The following is an 18,736-nucleotide window of genomic DNA, read 5'->3' as shown; positions in this document are numbered from 1 at the left end:
CTTCTTCCTCTTAATGTCCCACTCTCCTCCACCCTTCCCCGGACACTTTTTCCTCTTCCAAAGTATTTCTTCTGCCAAAGTATTCTTATGGCAATCCAAGTTTATAGTCTAGGATTTTAAAGTTCTTCCTAACCTTGCCTCCACCTATGTTTTTAATGTCATTGTGGATTACTCCCACTCCCACTCCCAAACTCTTCAGTAGAGTCAAACTGGCTTTCTGTTTCTCATATGGTACTCCATGCCTTTTTATTGGCTAATCCCATTCCTGAAATGTACTGCCTCTTCACCTCTACTTCACAGAATCCCTATCTACTCTCAAGACATAACTCAAGTGCCACCTTCTACATGAAGGCTTTCTTGAAGCCCCCTCCCCACCAAATCTGCTAGTGCTTTCCCCTTCACAAACTACCTTGTATTTATTTTGCATTTATACTCTATTTATAGTCTGTATATAATTTGTCATCTCTTTCATAAGCTTCTGGAGAACAGGGATTTTTCCTTTGTATTTGTATTCCCAGTGCCTAAGCCAGTGCCTGGCATGTTGTAGAAGCTTACTAAATGCTAATTGATTGATTGATTCTTTGACCTTCTTGCTTCTAACTTAGCTTAAAAAGCCTATTTGTTGTCTTTAGCTCTCATTTCCAGCCTCCACTCACAATTCTTGACAATTTAAGTGGCTTATTAGAGCTACAAGCACTCTTCTGCCTAGAAGTCTGCTTAATGGGGAGATGGGTTTTCAAGGAAATATTAGAAGAACTACCAAGCTGACTTTGGGAAAAAGGTAATATCCAGCAGAGGAAATGGAGAGGGCAAACTTATACATAGATATATGTGTGTGCACATGCCCATAACACAAACACTCACATACTTACACACATGTACACACATGCACATGTGAATGAATCTATATGGATGTACTATACATGTGTATGTGTGCACACATGTGCATACTGCAATAGTGAGAAATAGATAAATGGGATTCAAATGACAGATTATAGATCTAGGTGTTAACTAGTTTGATATATTTAAAAGGACTAAGCAGAATTAAATGGACTGTTTTCCCACTCACTCTCCAAGGGTGCTATATTTATGAAGAATATACTTAATAATTCTTTCAAACCGTTAAGGTACTACTTCTCAAACAATATATTATGCTCTTATTATAAATAGTCAAGATCCCTTTGATGTGTTAAGACATTCCAAGCTTCCTGACTTCCCTTTATTAGTTTTTATCTGAGAGGGATTAGGGTAGATGTGGTGATAACCATATTAGGGGGAAAAAAGGAATGAGGATGACAGAGGACTCTGCTTATTCTCTCTAAAATTAGGAAATGGAGAAAACAAATACACACATGCATGCATACATATACACAGCTGCACACATAAATCTATACATGCATATGTTTGTGTATATATGTGAGTATAGAGGTGTGTGTATATGTGAATAGAGAGGTGTGTGTGTGTGTGTATGTAAAAGGAATGCATATAGAGCCTTAAAGTTCAAATCTTTTTTTTTTTTTTTGTGAGATCCATTGGAAGCTGAGAAACGGAGATGGGTACAGGTGTGTTTAAAATGTAGTTGATGTGTGAGGCGTAGATAGACATATTACTGAATTGCTTGGTGACTAACAGGAAATGGATGGAGGGCTGGTTGTTAGAATACCCCTTTGCACATCTTCAGTTTCTTCTCATCTTCTATTCTCTTTTCATCTTCAATCTTTTCCTCCTGACTTAATCTTTCTTTGCTGTCCCAATCTCTCCTGATCTAGAAGATTTTCTCTTGAACTCAACACTCCACTCAAGCTTTCATCTAATATCTTTCTTGTCCTTCACTGCTAAACTTTTAGGAAGGGTTATCTATATCCACTGCCTCTATCTTTTCATTGTTCAACTGACTTTGCTCTGGCTTCCATTCCTACCATTCTATTGAAACTACTCTTTGCAATAGGCAGTGGATAGAAAGGTGGTGCAGTAGAGAGAGCACTGGACCTGACGTGAAGACAACTTGAGTTTAAATCCAGCCTCAGCCTTTTATTAGCTCTGTGACCCTGGGAAAGTCATTTAACCTTTATTGTCTCAGTTTCCTCAACGGTAAACTGGGGGTAATAACATCTCCTATCTTGCGGGGTTGTTGGGAGGATAAAATTAGATATTTGTAAAAGTGGTGCTTAGCACAATATCTCCACATAGTAGGCACTATATAAATTCTTATTCCTCTCCCTTTCTTCTGTCTTCTCCAAGGTTACAGACCACTTAATTGCAAAATTCTGTGACTTTCTTCAATTCTTAAGTTCTTTGCCCTTTCTGTACACTGTCCTCTGAGACCTGCCCTCATCACCCTTGATCACCCAAATAATTTTTCTTACCTCAGATTTAACTAAAGAATCCTGATACTCCCTTTGTCCTGTCACGTGCTGCTTTTATTAACATTTATTTGTGTATTTCTGATCTCCTGTATTGTCCTGTAGGCTCCTTATAGGGAAGGGCTATATCATTTCTTTATCTTTGTACTCCCAATGTTTATCAAAGTACACAACATAGATATTTAAAAGTTTATTAAATTGAATTGGATTATTGTGTCCTGGAAAATTTGCTGGTGTGTTCTAGAGCAGTATAAGAAGCAGAAGGCTGGTTGTCAGAAGTCCTGTGTTATAGTTCTGTCAATAACTAGCTGGGTGACCCTAGGCAAGTTACTTCTGCTCTCTAGACTCCATTTTCCCATCTATAAGGTAAAGGGTATGGAATTGATATTCTCTAAGTTCTTATTTAGCTCTCGAATTCTAGGGAGAAAATCTAGGAAACATATATAAGGGCACTTTTTGCTATTTTAAAGTGTCTCCTGAAGCATCTAACAATACCACTCAGTCAGATGAGCAAGAATATGGTTTCTTACATTCAGAGGTGTATAAGGTGGTGTTAAGCATATCTTTGAAATACTTAATTTCTTTTCTTTTTCTTTTTTTTTTGTGGGGCAATAAGGGTTAAGTGACTTGCCCAGGGCCACATAGCTAAGTGTCAAGGGTCAAGTGTCAAATCCAAGTCCGGATTTGAACTCAGGTCCCGCTGAATCCAGGGCTAGTGCTTTATCTACTGCGCCACCTAGCTGCCCCCTCATTTCTGAAATATTAACAAAAATTTTGCCATTTTTTTACTGTAGAAACTATGAGGGGTATATATTCAGACAGAGTGATGCAAGTATATAGTAATGCAAAATCATAGAAATCAAAATGGTGAAAGGCAGTGAGGCATCCTGGAACGGTTTCAAATTTTGGAGTCAGGAAGACATGATTAAAATCTTGCCTATGCCATCTATTAGCTGTATAGCTATAGGCAAACTTTCAGCTTCAATTGATTAACCTTGAGTAACTTCTGAACCTCAATTTTCTCATTGCTAAAATGTGAGTAATAATAGCTTCAAACACTCATCCCACAAGGATATTGTGAGGTTCAAATTAGCTAATAGATATAAACTTTTATATTTCAATATAAATGTCAATTATCATTGTGTAGATAATATTTCTATAAAGAATGAAAAATTCACCTTAGATTTCTACTCTGCTCCCAGAGTGTTTTAGGAATGTACTAGATTAGAACTCTGAAAATGTATCATCCTGGGAATATATGGGATAATAAAAGCAACCCATATTTCTGGTGTTCTTCAAAGTTTATGTGAGTTAATAGTAATTATGTACATTATTATAATTGTTTAATGTTTAATAATAAGAATGGCTAGCATTTACATAGTGATTTAAATTTTACAAAATGATTTACAAATATTATTTTATTTATCCTTGCCCTGAGAGGTAAGTCCATTAATATCATCATAAATAGAAAGTAAGTGACTTGTCCAGGATCATACAACCAGGAAGTATCAGAGGCTGGATTTAAACTCAGGTTTTCCTGACTCCAGGTTGAGTGCTCTATTCATTCAACCACCTAGTTGCCTTTGCTCATATCTACTCTGTGAGATAGATTGTGAAATTATTACCACTCCATTTTACAGATGAGGAAACAATCTCAGAGTAGTTAGATCATTTTTTCCAAAGACAGGGTCCTATAGTTAAGTGGCAAAGATGTGATTTGAACACAGATTATCAAATTACCACCGAAAGAAGTTATTTTACCTCCCCAATACATTTCACTTTATATAACTTTATAGGGTCTGTAGATGACAAAAATATAACAGTTGGTGAATGACAAAATCCAATATTACACAAATGATTATTAGTGTAGGGACTTTCCCAGACAGAGTCCCACCAACCTAGAGAGGATAAGTCCTAGAGAAGTACCCAAAGTACATAGTCACTTAACTCAGGATCATTCTGCTAATGTCCAGCATGGCATTTGAACTCAGGGCTTCCTGGACCTAAGTAGTGCTATACTTCCGCCATGTTCATACTACTAAATTGTTTCTATCATCAAATAAATAATCAATCAACAAGCATTTTTTTTTTCAGTCCTTACTGTGTGTCAGGAGCTGTATGGTCTGAGAATGTAAAGGAAAAAAAGTATAAACAGTTTCCGAAATCAAAGAGCTTACATTCTAATGGGGTTAGAGTGATGAAGATAAAGAAAAAAGAAGAGAAAGGTATTTTAGGGTGAGTGGCAGAAACCTTAATCAGGCCACGAAATTCTCTTAAGTAATGTTCTGTTTGGTGTTTTATAGCAATTACAGTGCTGCTACAATCTCAGTTCATGTACTATTATTAAATCTCCGTGTTATTCTAAAATGGATCCTAAGGAAAGTTTACATTGTGCTATATAATATATTGTAGCAAGCTTATGAGGCTTCCCTATTTTATGAGAATTCATGCCAGCAAGACTCAGACCTGTTGTGCTAATCAAGGGTTAGTGGTAACTGAGTCATCCATGTGTGTGATTCATCCCTTCAGTACTTATTCCTTTTGAAGTTGAATGCTAGGTACTCTTATGCTGGACAAAATATAAATACCTAAAGAGAAAAAAGCGTAAGCCTTAGAATATTAAGAGAAGTAATACTTTTTGAGGCAGCATGTGGCATTAGATAAAAAGAATGAATCTATATTCTCATTGATGAAGGTACTCAATGGTACAGATTACAACCCATCCATGACTTCTCACCCTTCCTGACTTTTGGCCAGTTCTACCCATAAATCCCACACAGGGAATCTACCCAACATTCTGGAGCCTTTCATTTAGATATCTTAATAAGTCACATCTCTTTGATACCTTTTCCTTCACTTTTTTGCTCAATTCGTTGTTGATAATGCACTGTAGTCTATTTATGCCCTCCATACATCTCTCCATTCTCCTTTACATGATTCACAATTTTGATTTTTTGAAGATTTTGTAATTTGTGATTTATAGACATATAGCTTTGCCAGAATAATAATGGAAGGAAGAGAGGGAAGGAGGGAGGGAGAAAACAAGGGAAGAAAGAAACAAGCATTTATTAGGCACCATGTTCCAGGCACTGGATTAAGTAAGCACTTTACAAATTTTATCTCATTTGATCAATGCTTTTAAAAAGATGGATTATTGTGCCAAGGAGAAGCCTGGAAACATTGAAAGTGCTGAGATTCCCAAAATACAATTCATCCTGCTGTATTCCTCCTCTTTAATTCTGAGCCCAACTCATTGTCCATCTGTAGTGTATTTCTAAGATACATGTACTGATTGAACAATATTATGGGCTGTCCAGCCAGTTGAATATCCTGGGCTAAATATTGTGGCTCTACTATCATTAGTGGAAAATGATAATTTATCATAGTAATTTTGACAGATCTTTTCCATTTTTGTATGTTTGTTATCCTCTATCCAATTTTATATGTAAATGTTCTTGGGAGGGACTGATTTAATGGGGTTTCATGCCAAACTTTCAGCAAATTCTACTACTTCTCAGTGTTTTAGAATGTAATACTAATTCGAACTTTCAACGATCCTTCTCCAGGAGATTTGCAAATAAATTTATATTCTAGGCTTTTTTTTCCTGGTTTGGCCTAAACTACCATATATCTGTGGTTGTCAAGGAAAGCAAATGTTTGCTGCCTGAGGTTCCTAAGCTCTTATGGTCTCTTAATTTCAAGTTATTGCTTTAAGTTGGTTAATCTTCTGTAGGAAATGTTGTCAGGACATGTGAATGTTCCATTTCATATTTTTCTGTATTAGTATCTTGTTTAAATAGTTCTGGTTGGGGTGGTTTTAATTATAAGCCATATCTTCTCATTTTTATTCTTTTAATTTCATGTTGGTTTTGATTCTTCTTTAGTAAGATGATGTCTTGACTAAACACTGCCAGTCATGTAGAAATTACTTCCACATTAATAACCAATTGTAGCATGTCGAGATAGCAGTTTTTTCTTTGTGATGTTATTTGTTGATCCCCATGTCCAGCACCTTCCCATTTTATTCTTGAAGAAAATATCCATGCCACATAGACATAAGACATTTGTAGGGGGTCATTTTAAGGAAATGCACTTGAGGTTGGGATGCTATAATTTAATAAAATTTTGTCATACATATGCAACAAAGATAGGAGGGATGTTGAGGTTCATCTATCATCTATTATCTGTGTCTATCTATCTATCTGTCTAACTTATTCATCCATCCATCCATCCATCTATCTATTTCTAATATACAATGAAAGGCTAGTTAAGAATCATAGTGTATCATAGCTGGAGTCCAATTCCTTTATATCATAGATGCCTTAGCCTTGAAAGTTGGGAAAATGATTACTCTGTTGTCAGTATATTTAAAGGAGTCACTATGGGGAAATGTAGACTAAGGGGATAGACACATGAGATTAATTAATCCATATTCAATATAACAACAACAACAATAATAAGACATTTATATAGCACTTAAAAGTTTGCAAGGAGCTTAATTTTAACAATAATGTTAACATTTGGGTGGTATAATGGATAGAGTGCAGGGTCTAGAGTCAGGAAGACCTGAATTCAAATGGAGCCTCACACCCTATCTGTGTGACCTTGGGCAAGTTACTTAAGTTTGGTCAGCCTCAGTTTCCACTCCATAAAACAGGGATAATAATAGCATCTACCTCCCAGGGTTGTTGTGAGGATCAAATGAGATATTATTTGTTAAGCACATTACTTGGCACATGTTGTTGTTGAGTAGTTCAATCATGTTTGACTTTTTGTGACCCTGCGGACCATAGTGTGCCAATACTGGTCATAGGGTTTTCTTGGCAATGAGACTAGAGTGGTTTGCCAGTTTCTTCTCCAGTGGATTAAGGCAAACAGAAGTTAAGTGACTTGCCCAGGGTCACACAGTTAGTGAGGGTGGATTTGAACTCAGGCCTTTATGACTTCATGCCCACTGCTCTATCCACTGAGCCATCTAGCTGCCTCCCCTGATACATAGTAGGTGCTTAATAAATGTTTGTTCCTTTCCTATATTTTAATGAGGAAGATAGCATGTACATATATAAATGTGTACAACATAAATGTAAAGTGAATATGTATAAATATATATCAGTTAAATACAAGGTAATTTGGTATAGAAGGAATTAAAAGTTGGAGGATTAGGAAAATGGAATGTTGTGATCTATGAGAGAGAGGAGAGAGAGAGAGAGAGAGAGAGAGAGAGAGAGAGAGAGAGAGAGAGAGAGAGAGAGAGAGAGAGAGAGAGAGAGAGAGAAGGCTATTTTGGTCAGATCAGAATCAGAAGTAATGTCCAGTAAGATAGGAAAGATAGGTTGGGGCCAGGTTCTTTAGGGGCTTTAAAAGTCAAACAGAAAAGTTTCTATTTATTCTAGAAGCAACTGAAGTTGATTCAATTATGGGAGTCGTGTGGTAAGATCTGAGCTTAAGGAAAATTACTTTGATAACAATGTACAAAGACTGGAGTGATGAGAGACTTGAAGCAGAGAGACCAATTAGACCACTATTGACATTTCTGCTTAGTTATTGCTTATTTCTTTCACTGTTGATAGCAAACATTTAAAAATCATGTTATCAATTGAGTTCAGCCTTGACATTTTGACAATTCAGTTAACTTTCAGTTATTCTCATGGAAGGAGAGCAATACGTATAGCTAACGCCAAACATTGGATAGAGCAAATGACAAATATAGTAATGTTTTACATAATCTTATGTGTATAACCCCTATCTGATTGCTTGACACCTCAGGGAGGGGGGAGGAGAGGGAAGGAAAGAGGGACAAAAATCGGAACCAAAAACTATAAAAACCTTTGTTATTTAAAAAAATAGTTCTGTACTTTAATTTAGATGTGAATGTGTTTGAAGTACAGACCATTAGAATGAATATAATAACTCTACATTATAAGGGACTAGGGGCTGCCCAATTTTCCATTATGCCCTTTCGTTCAACTTTTCTACATCTAAGTTTATACTGGAAATCATCTATCTTAGATTGACATAAAGCCTATCTTCTCTCAGACATGCCTTGGAGCAGTGGAGATAGTTAAATGTTTGATTTTCAAAGAACTTCCTTGCAGACAAAGTAAATAGAGAGGGTTGGACTGTCAATGAAACTATAATTAAACAACTTTGGTACTGTTTAATGGTAAGTTTCTGAGTTGAGTTAGTGCATACAGTAAGAATCTAGGTCTTATATGGTTAAAATAATTAGGAAGTTTATAATAATACTTTGATTGCTATAGAGAGGAAGAGTGGCTTAATGGGGAAAAGAAATGGATTTGGAGTCAGAAGACTTCAACTCTAGTCCCAGTTCCACTACTGAAAAATATTTTCAGCTGTGTGATACTGATCAGTTGCTTAACCTCTCTGAGCTTCAGTTTCTTCATTTGTTAAATGGAGGGTAATAAATCTGGCTCTCCCTACCTCATAGGGTTTATTTTTGTGTGAGTGTGTGTATGTGTATGTGGGGGAGGGGCAGTTGAGGAACAAATGATATAGCTAGCATACATGAAATCTTTTTGTAAATTATAAAGTTCTAGAACTAGAAGGACCAGGTATGTCAATTGATACAAATATTTGTTGTCATTTTACTTTGAAAACATTTTTTCATCCAATCTATTATGGATAAAAAAGATTACCCTACATCATCTGATGTTGCTTGATTCATCCAGGTATTCTTAAGTTCTGGTCCTTCTAGTGTTAGTCAAATGGAAGATGTTTTTATTTCACGAAGACTATACTATAGGCAGAAGGTACTGGACTTTGAATTTGGAAACCTTCGTTGGTGCAGTAGATAGAATGCGAGATTTGGAGTCAGGAAGACTGAAGTTCAAAATCCCGTCTCAAACACTTGCTAGTTTGTGTGATTTAACCTCTCTAAATTTGTTTGCTCATTTGTGAAATGTGGATTGTGATGTTGTAATGCGTATTTTATAGGGTTGTTGTGAGTTTAAATGATATGATGTATGTAAAATGCTTATTACTCCAATTATACAGACATGTAAGCTATGAAGAATCTTAACTTGAGGTTCAAAATAATCTACTTATTACTGCATTGAAGTCTTACTTTGATGCTTTATGGTAGCCTGGAGATGACTCTGGGTTCCCTAAGGTTGTCAGACCCAACTAAAAAGGTTACTGATGAATTCTGTGTATGTCATCTGAGAATCAGCCTTGCTAAGTATAGAAAAGCTCATGGGATGATTAATTTTTCAGCCATCAGAATTCTCAATGACCATATGCTAATGCATGCAGCGATTATAATTTTCATTGGTGAAGGGAGAACACAGACCTGTAGCATTATTTTCACATGCATCATTCTATTTGATCTTTTCCACAATGTGGCAAGGTAGGCAGAGCGGTCATAATTGCCTTTATTTCATAGAAGAGGAAACTGATTGCTCTAAGTTGTTAAATGACTTGCCCAAGTTCACTTGACTAATAAACTGGGATTACAACTCAAGGTGTTAGGCTCCAAGTTCATTGTATTTTCTATTTATACACTGTGTAGGCATAGTAATGCTTTTGCTTTATTCACACAGTTACTATAGAACTTACTGAACCAGTTAAAATGCTTTTCTTCGGTTTATTTTTCTGACTAGGTGGAGACTTTGGATTTTTAAAGAAGAAAGTCAATAATTAGACTTACCTGCATGATGAAACAAGTTGCCGTGGTTGGAGCCAATGATTGCTAAATCTTTACTGTCAGCCACCAGGTAAGCTCAAAATGACTTTCATATACCCTTAGAACTTATTTCATGTCCACTTTTAAGCTTTACATGGAATTTTGAAACTAATTTTTTTACTTCCCCACTTGTTGTGAAGAGCCTCCATGACATCATCCCAAAAGAAGGTGTTTATCTTCGTAAGAACTTATCATGGTGCCTGACATTGTGATCGCCCTCTACATTCATTGCTCTTGCTTTTTAGAACTGTTTTCTAACAGATGGCTTATGGGACTCAGAACTCTTAACTAAGAGAAATTTGGTACAGCCTCAGATTAAAGGATCAAGAGGGAAAAGATGGCACTAGCTTTGAGTACTTTATTATTGCCTGCTAATTCAAAAGATTTAGTAATGATGGGAGACTCCACTCAGCCATCTCTTAGAGTTTTAATACTGCAGGTCATGGGAACAAGAAAACAAATTACAATGGTTTAAGTGGCAGGTTAGCTTTTTCTTGGATCTAAGCAAAGTGATTCTCTGGCTTACTTTCTCACAGTGACAGTCATATTGAGGACCTGGTCATCTGTTATCTATGGAATTGGATTTGTGTATAAGAAAACTCTTATTTGTTCTTGGTTCTACCATTGAACTTCCCATGCTTTGGTTTACTTCCATATAATGGAGCTCTTGTGAAGCTCAGTTCATTGTAGTGGTGAATTTTAACATCGAGCATTTCAGATAGCTCTATAAGTCAGCAAAGTGGACACTTTCTGAGAAGGATAGCTTGCATGCTACTAAGTTGTATCAGTCATCTGAAGCATAAGCATCTTAAGACAAAATGAGGCGAAAAGTATGGGCTGTATTATTCTTTAAATGTCTCTGTTAATATAACTTATAAAATACTCAGACTTGACCTCAGTTTTGTCTAACAACCTTTCTTTCCTGTGACAGCTGTATTTCATCCTGAAATTTGACTGAGTTAGTGTGATAAAAATCACTATGAGTATTCTGTCAGTTTAGAGAAGTCAGGAATTGAAATTACAGGGAACCTTTAATTCTGCCTACTTGGGGACATAGCCAATCATTTATTTGTGACAGATAATTTTCATTTTTGTGGGTACATGATGCTATTTGGAAAGATTTTTAGAATGATTCCTGGCTTGTAAGGAAATAATTCAGTTAAGTGAAAAGCTTCTCGGTTTAAACATGCAGCACATTAATTTTCTAAAAGCTACCACAGGTGTTAGAAGAGGAAAAAAAATCATTCTATCTACTAGTAATGCAAATGTTTCCTCTTCATCCCTCTGGATTTTTTCAGCTATTTCAAATCAAAGTCTTTTTTCCATCTTAATAGTTTTTTTATAATTACATGTAAATATAGTTTTCAGCATTCATTTTTGTAAGATTTTGAGTTCCAACTTTTTCTTCCTTGCCTCCCCCAGCCCTAAGACAGCATCAATATGATATAGGTTATATACGTACAATCATGTTAAATATATTTCCATATTAGTCATGTTGTGAAAGAGAATCAGAACAAAAGGGAAAAACCATGAGAAAGAAAAAACAAAAAAAAGTGAAAATAGTATCCTTCAGTCTGCATTCAGACTTCATAGTTATTTGTCTGGATGGGGAGAACATTTTCTATCATGAGTCTTTTGGAATTGTCTTGGATCATTGCATTGCTGAGAAAAGCTAAGTCTGTCATAGTTGATCATTGCACAATGTTGATGTTATTGTGTACAATGTTCTCCTGGTTCTGCTCGCTTCACTCAGCATCAGTTCATGTAAATCCGGGTTTTTCTGAAATCCGCATGCTCATCTTTCCTTATAGCACAACAGTATTCTATTACATCCATATACCACAATTTGTTCAGCCATTCCCCAATTGATGGGCATTCCCTCAATTTCCAATTCTTTGTTATCACAAAAAGAGCTACTATAAATATTTTTGTACATGTGGATTAAAGGGTATGCACAGTTTTATAGCCCTTTGGACATACTTCCAGTTTGTTCTCCAGAATGGTTGGATCAGTTCACAGCTCCACCAACAATGCATTAGTGTTCCAATTTTTCCACACCTCCAACATTTATCACTTTCCTTTTATGTCATATTAGACAATCTGATAGGTGTTAGGTGGTACCTCAAAGTCTTTTTACAAGGGCTTTCCAAATCAAATCATTTTAAATTTTACCAAATAAGCTTCATTGTAAGGTTAAAGCCAAGTTTTGAGAGGCATCATTACATGGTAGAAAACTGTATTCAGTTAGGAAGCTCTGGGTTTAATCCTGCCTCATATAGACTGGCTATATGACTCTGGGTAAGCCACTCTCAGTGACCCAAGCAACTTCCTAAGAATCTAAGTTTCAGAAAAGATGCTGACCTATACTGGTAGTGGGAGTTCTCAATGTCAGTGAACTCAAAGGTCTGGTTCAAAAATAAAAAAAAATAATATGCATCCAGAATAAATAATATTTAGCAGGAAAATGATAGGCCAGCCCTTTAGCTCATCCAAATAAACAGTTTCTATTGAAATAAACATCTTATAGGGGCAGTTAGGTGGTGTAGCAGTTAAAGCACCAGCCCTGGATTCAGGAGGACCTGAGTTCAAATCCAGCCTTATACACTTGACACGTACTAGCTGCGTGACCCTGGGCAAGTCACTTAACCCTCATTGCCCTGCAATAAAAAAATAAAATTTTTTAAATTTTTAAAAAGAAATAAATGTCTTATAAATGAAACTACATATACTTGCCTCCAATATTAAGGACTCATGAAACACTTTAAAAATGTGAATTTTGTAACTATCTGTGCCCTATTTTTTGCATGGATGTTGCCTCCTCTTTACAATTGTTTGCCATTCAAAACGCTTCATAACCTAGCCCTCTTCTACTTTCCAGTCTTCTTACACCTTCTCCCTGACATGTTTTCTTTGAGTCAGTGACATCAGCCTCCTTGTTGTTTCATAAATGAGACACTCCATTTCTTGGCTCTGTGTGTTTTCTGTGGTTGTCCCTCATTCCTGGAATGCTGTCCTTACTTACTGACAGCCATGCCTTCCTTGAAGTGCCAATTAAAATCCCATCTTTTATAGGAAACCTTTCCCAACCCCTTTTTAATTCTGGTGTCTTCTCTCTCTTAATGATTTCCTATTTATCCTGTATAAAGCTTGCTTTGTGTATATGTATTTGCATATTTTCTCCTCCATTAGATTATAAGCTCCCTGAAGACAGGGACTATTTTCTTTTGGTATCCCCAGTATTTAGCATAGTAGGTATTTGATAGTAGGTATTTAGCTCATAGTAGGTATTTGAAAAATGTTTATTGGCTGATTGACTATTTTCTAAGTATGGTCTGCCATTACTCCTAAATGGCTCTAACAGAGATTTTGGGTGTACTCAACAGTTATAACAGACTTAGCTGGCTAAGGGGAAGTGTTTCTGTGTTATTATGGTTAGATGTCATTAGAAGTTTATGAGACAAGAAAGAAAAAAAAATCCATTGCATATATTTTCCTTAAAGTGATAGCTGTTTAATTTATAACTGGAGATGTTGTGAAGTTTAAATGTTGCCCTTTGTAAAAGTTGAAAAAAGAATTCTCCATTGGTTTGAATACTTGTCAAATACACTATGAGAATGGACACTTACAGCATATTGTATATAGAAAATTTAAAGTAAAACAACAGGAATAAGCTAGATTGTTATAGAGTTTGGTTTATATTCTAGACATTATTAATAGATAGATGTCGTTGAATTCTCACTCTCATCTTTCCTACCCCAGCCCCCTCCAAAAAATTCTGAAGCCAGACAAAGAAATAAAACAATACAGATATGCACACTTTTATAACCTAATATTTCAGGCAGCCTAGGGTCAGTAAATTTTGAATCCAGCCTCAGATGCTAGTTGTGTCACCCTGTTTGCCTCAGTTTCCTTATCTGTAAAATGAACTGTCGAGAAGGAAGTGGCAAACCACTCCAGTATCTTTGCCAAGAAAACCCCAAATGGGGTCATGGAAAGTCACGTGTGACTGCACAACAACAACAACAATAACACTTTTAGTAAATGAATGTGGGCTGGTTCTACCTTAAACAATCATGCAACAAGCATTTCTCAAACACTATGTCCCAGGTAATTGGCTATATTTTAGAGAATTTATTTATTTTGCAGATCAGTTGTAAGGGATTTAGAATATTTTCTCATTGAAATACTCTTATGCATAATGGTTAGGTTTCCAAGCAGCCCAAACTTTTAGCATTATAATTTAATTTCTTTACAAGTTGAATATCTTTTAAAAATTGTACCAAACCCCTTATGAACCCACAGTCCCAAGTTCTGAATGCTTCACTTCGGTGAGGCAGAAGTCTCTGACAAGATTTGAGTAGACTGACATGGTTCTACAGGGATTCAAGTAGAACTTAGCACTTCAACATACACCAGGGTAGTAGTATAGAACTAGGCTGAATCCAGTTGGCTGGGTAAAAATCCTCATGGTTACAGGGACACAGCTGATGGCAGGAGGACACAAAGTCATTATCATTAAGATGAAGATCATAACAGTAATCAGGTTAGAATGGGTCCTAGTGGAAGAATAAGACTAGACAAAATTAAAAAACACACACACAATTAAACTAGTCAGCATGTTTCAGACAGGTAAGGAAGGTTGTTCATAGGATTGATCTAAAGTAGCTGTTGCTTTGACCAGCTTTCTTGCTGAATAAAGCATTTTATTCTGGACAGTTCAAAACTAGTTGATCTCTACCATCCCTAGATTGCCCTCCAGATTTTATGAGGACCTGGCTTATTAGTGCATATCCAGATCTCTTAAGGAAGAGGGGTCTTTGTCATCTACCTAAGAGTCTTCAATATTTGTGTCCTGTTAAGTGCTGTGCCTGGAGTCAGGAAGACTGAGTTAAAATCTGACTTCAGACACTTACTAGCTATGTGACCCTGGGCATGTCACTTAACCCCATTTGCCTCCGTTTCCTCATCTGTAAAATGAGTTGGAGAAGGAAATGGCAAACCACTCCAGCATCTTTGCCAAGAAAACCCCATGAACGGTATGATCAATGGGGTCATGAAGAATCAGACATGACTGAACAAAGAGATAAGACAGGGATTCAAGCAGTGGAAATCTTGACAGTGGAGTTCGCTGAACTCTGAATCACATGGTGGAGGGGCTATGGGACAGTAAAATGATGATGATGGTGGAAGAGTTGGAGAAAGAATTGGAGAAAGGCTCTGGTAAGCAATTGACTTAGTGGTGTTGGGACACTCTAGATTGTCAGACCTTCTACCTCGGAGTGGAATGGAAGGGTTAGGGTAGGGGTAGTGGGTAGCTTCAGTGCTAGCAGTCCTGGAGGTGGGGAGGCCTAGGTGGAGCTTTGGCAGCTAAACAGGCTACAACCTCAATGTGGAAAGGTCTCAGCTGCAGGAGGTAGGACAGCAATGGCTCTTTTCAGGCCATTTTAAAATTTCATCTTAGTAAGGAGAGCTTTTATTTATTATGAAAACTGTGAGATTTCTGTTTCTCTCACCCTTTTTGCTTTGCTAAGCAAAATTACAAGGTGGTACTGTTAATCTAAAACTAATAATTCTTCCATAGTAACATTTCCAGTATAAGAATAACAAGTTTAGATTGTAGAATTCTCTATGAGTATAAACACAAAGGATTTAATTTAAGAATAATTTTTACCAGTAGCATTGATATTTATCTTGTAATTCCTTTTCAATTAGGAAACCCACATCTGCTCAAGAGTATATATGATCAACTTATTTTAACAAGGAAATCATATAGTTTTTGCATTTTTAAGCTCCTTTTTCCTGAGCCAGATAGATTACCTTTTAGTGCCTTTAGCAGAAGGGTTTTCTACAGTAAAGAAGAAGAAACTGTTCTTTATGATTATATTTTAGGCCTACAAAGGAAAAAAAAAAAAAGGTTGGCACCAATGCCCCAAATGCATTTTTTTTGCATTATACTTGGACTGCATTTCCCCTGCTACCATGGAAATCGAGGGTTGGCCGGAATCAACTCTTAGAAGTGTTTTTTTGTCCCTTAAATTAGCTGGCTTTACAGTTCTCCAGCTGAGTGTTTTCTCTTGATAGAGCTGATGATGTCATTATCTCTTTGTAAGTGTTAGGAGATTGATGTTGTATTCGTGAGGATGGCTTTTGGATTTGCAACTATTGTACAGCTAATGCAACCTGCCCTTGCTTCTAGGCCAGTGATGGCACTTCCCAGGCAGCAAAGCATCATGGGTCTAAAGTCCTTCTCATTTCTAACTGCCTTGTTGGCCTGGCTACTGTGATTTTCCTACTGCCATGTCTGCCTGCCTAGAATTACACTGTTTTTACTCAGTTTGTTTTCCTCATTGTTCTAGACCTATGATTTCACTGGGTTTGGGAGCTACCACTGAACAAACTGTCTCCCAAATGCAGACATGTGCCCTTGTCTCATTTCTCCTGTCTTTCTTGCTCTCCATCTTTCTACCAAAGCTTATCTTTCTCAGTTGAGTTGAGTTGTAGACGATATCACTTCTGTTTAAGTGGACTATGTTCTAGGGTCTCATTGTTATTAATAGAATCACCCTATTACATATTATTCACATATATTCCATGTGACTCACAGGGGGCACTGACAGGAGACACTTTCAAAAGCAAAATATCTGAGGCAAAGTCAGTCTCATACCATCAGTGAGTGAATGAATGAATGCAAAAACATTTATGTGCTTCTGTGTGCAAAGCACTTTTCTTTTTTTTTTTGCAAAGCACTTTTCTAAGCATGAAAGAATAAAAAAGGAAGGGCAGGGTACCGGTACCACTTACACTCAAGTTGCTGACATTCTAATAACAGAAGTGCACATATATACAAGGGATCTGCTGAAGGGCCGATGGGACAAAACCATTTCCTTAGGAGACCTTGACTTTGTAGCTTCATGCCAATTCATTCACATCATATTCTGTGACTCTGCTTCTGATGATAAACCCTATCTGTATCAGGGGTTTTGGGGGAAGGGAATGCTCTGTTATTATGTGTTAAGTTTTAAACTGTTTTCCTGAGGGTGAACCTGGATTTTAGTGAATCACTCCCGTGGAGGTAGGGGTGATGATGCATGATTCAGGCCTATGAGAAATAGAAGTGGTTTGAACCACAAACTGGCCCAAGGACAGAGAACCAATGTTCAATGGCTTTAGGGCGGGTCTGTCATCTGAGTGTCATCAGTGAGCCGAGAGCCAAGTGAAGCTTGTTGGTGGTGACAGGATCAGAACAAATGAGTCAGTCTGGGAAGAGACCCTGTGGTGGGAGCAGTATGAGGAAGTCAGAGGAGAGAATTAAGGCAGTATGACCTTGTGATCAGGGCATCTGGGTAGCACAGTGGATAGAGAGCTGAACCTGGAGTCAGAAAGTCTTGACTTCAAATCCATCCTCAGACACTGTGTGACCCTGGGCAAGTCACCGAACCTTGTTTGCCTCGGTTTTCTTATCTGTAAAATGAGTTGAAGAGGGAAATGGAAAACTACTCCAGTCAGTATCTTTGCCAAGAAAACCTCCAATGGGGTCATGAAGAGTTGGACATGACTGAATAACAACAACAATTGCCCTTGTGGTCCCAGGAATCTGGGCCTCGATAGAGCAAAAATCCTAGATGTCAATCTGGTGTTAGGAGCAACCTCATATAAAGGGTACAGCCAGATATTCCAGGCCAAATATGGGATGTGCTTTATCCTAACCAATTAGGCCGGAGAATTTGGGTGAAGAGGAAAGAGGGTGCTTGTGGAAGAGAATGCACACTTAGAGAGACTAGGAGGACCAGATGGCTGCCAAGTTAAAAAGAGAAAGGTTCTGAGAACATGGAGGAAAGGCTTTCTCCTCTAAGAAGTGGGGGCAGGGTGTTTGCCTATACAAGAGAAGATAGTCTTTGGCAAAGGAGGTGCTGAATGAATATTGATATATCGACATGCTGCAGCTCTCTAAGTCCATTCATGATGTCATATCCACCTTTCTTTTTATTTTCTTTCAATGCCCTTTTCCCTATTGCTTTTTCCTAGAAGATCTCATCAGGAAAAACTGACATAACAAACAAACAAAATATCCCACCAGCAACCAAGAATAACACTTAAATTTGAAAACTCAACAAGTGTGCAGGGCAGACAGTATCCAGGGAATAAAAGGAATAAGTTTCTTTGGATGTGTGTGTGTGCGTGTGTGTTTGTAATAAATAGGGGAAATATGTTCTCCAGCCTTCACCAAATGGATTTATAGGTTAACTCAAATAATGCAAAAATAGATAATCTCACATCTTGTTGAGAATTGAAATTGTTTATGTTTAAAGAAGCTACTGACCAGGGCACTTTTAGTGTCTCTTGAAGAACTGATATATGTTTGATCCTTTGCTAAAGTGCTCAAAATAGGCCTGACAGAGATACATGTATAGAAAATTTACTTTCCCCACCTCCTGTTAGAAGTAGGGATTAATTGAAAAATCAGGAGATATCCCCAGTCTCCTTTAGCCACACCCCGAAGATCAGGCTTTGATAACTCCTTAGGGACGTGTGTACTTGTCAGGGGATACTCAGCAGCTAGGAGTGTGCCTCTCAGAGTCTTAAAATAAAAACATGGGGTGGGTTGGGGGTAGGGGGAATAACTTCTTTTCCTTTTGAGGAGTATGATCTTTGCCATCTCACGACTCACTGA

At 37.2% G+C, this 18,736-nt stretch overlaps 1 protein-coding gene across 11 annotated transcripts in view; it reads left to right on the top strand.

Moving 5' to 3' along the window:
* HIVEP2 (HIVEP zinc finger 2) overlaps positions 1-18,736 on the top strand; it is a 284,997-nt gene that overhangs the window by 158,292 nt on the left and 107,969 nt on the right. For all 11 annotated transcript variants that reach the window (XM_043999699.1, XM_043999695.1, XM_043999693.1 and 8 more), the window contains one exon: positions 9,983-10,096. The gene's annotated coding sequence lies outside the window, so the exon portion shown is untranslated. The remainder of the gene's footprint in view (positions 1-9,982; positions 10,097-18,736) is intronic.

The sequence above is a fragment of the Dromiciops gliroides genome, chromosome 4 (genome assembly GCF_019393635.1).
Source record: "Dromiciops gliroides isolate mDroGli1 chromosome 4, mDroGli1.pri, whole genome shotgun sequence".
Classification (NCBI taxonomy): Eukaryota; Metazoa; Chordata; class Mammalia; order Microbiotheria; family Microbiotheriidae; genus Dromiciops; species Dromiciops gliroides.
The sequence above is the reverse complement of the archived record's forward strand: the minus strand, read 5'-3'. Positions and strand labels throughout refer to the sequence as shown.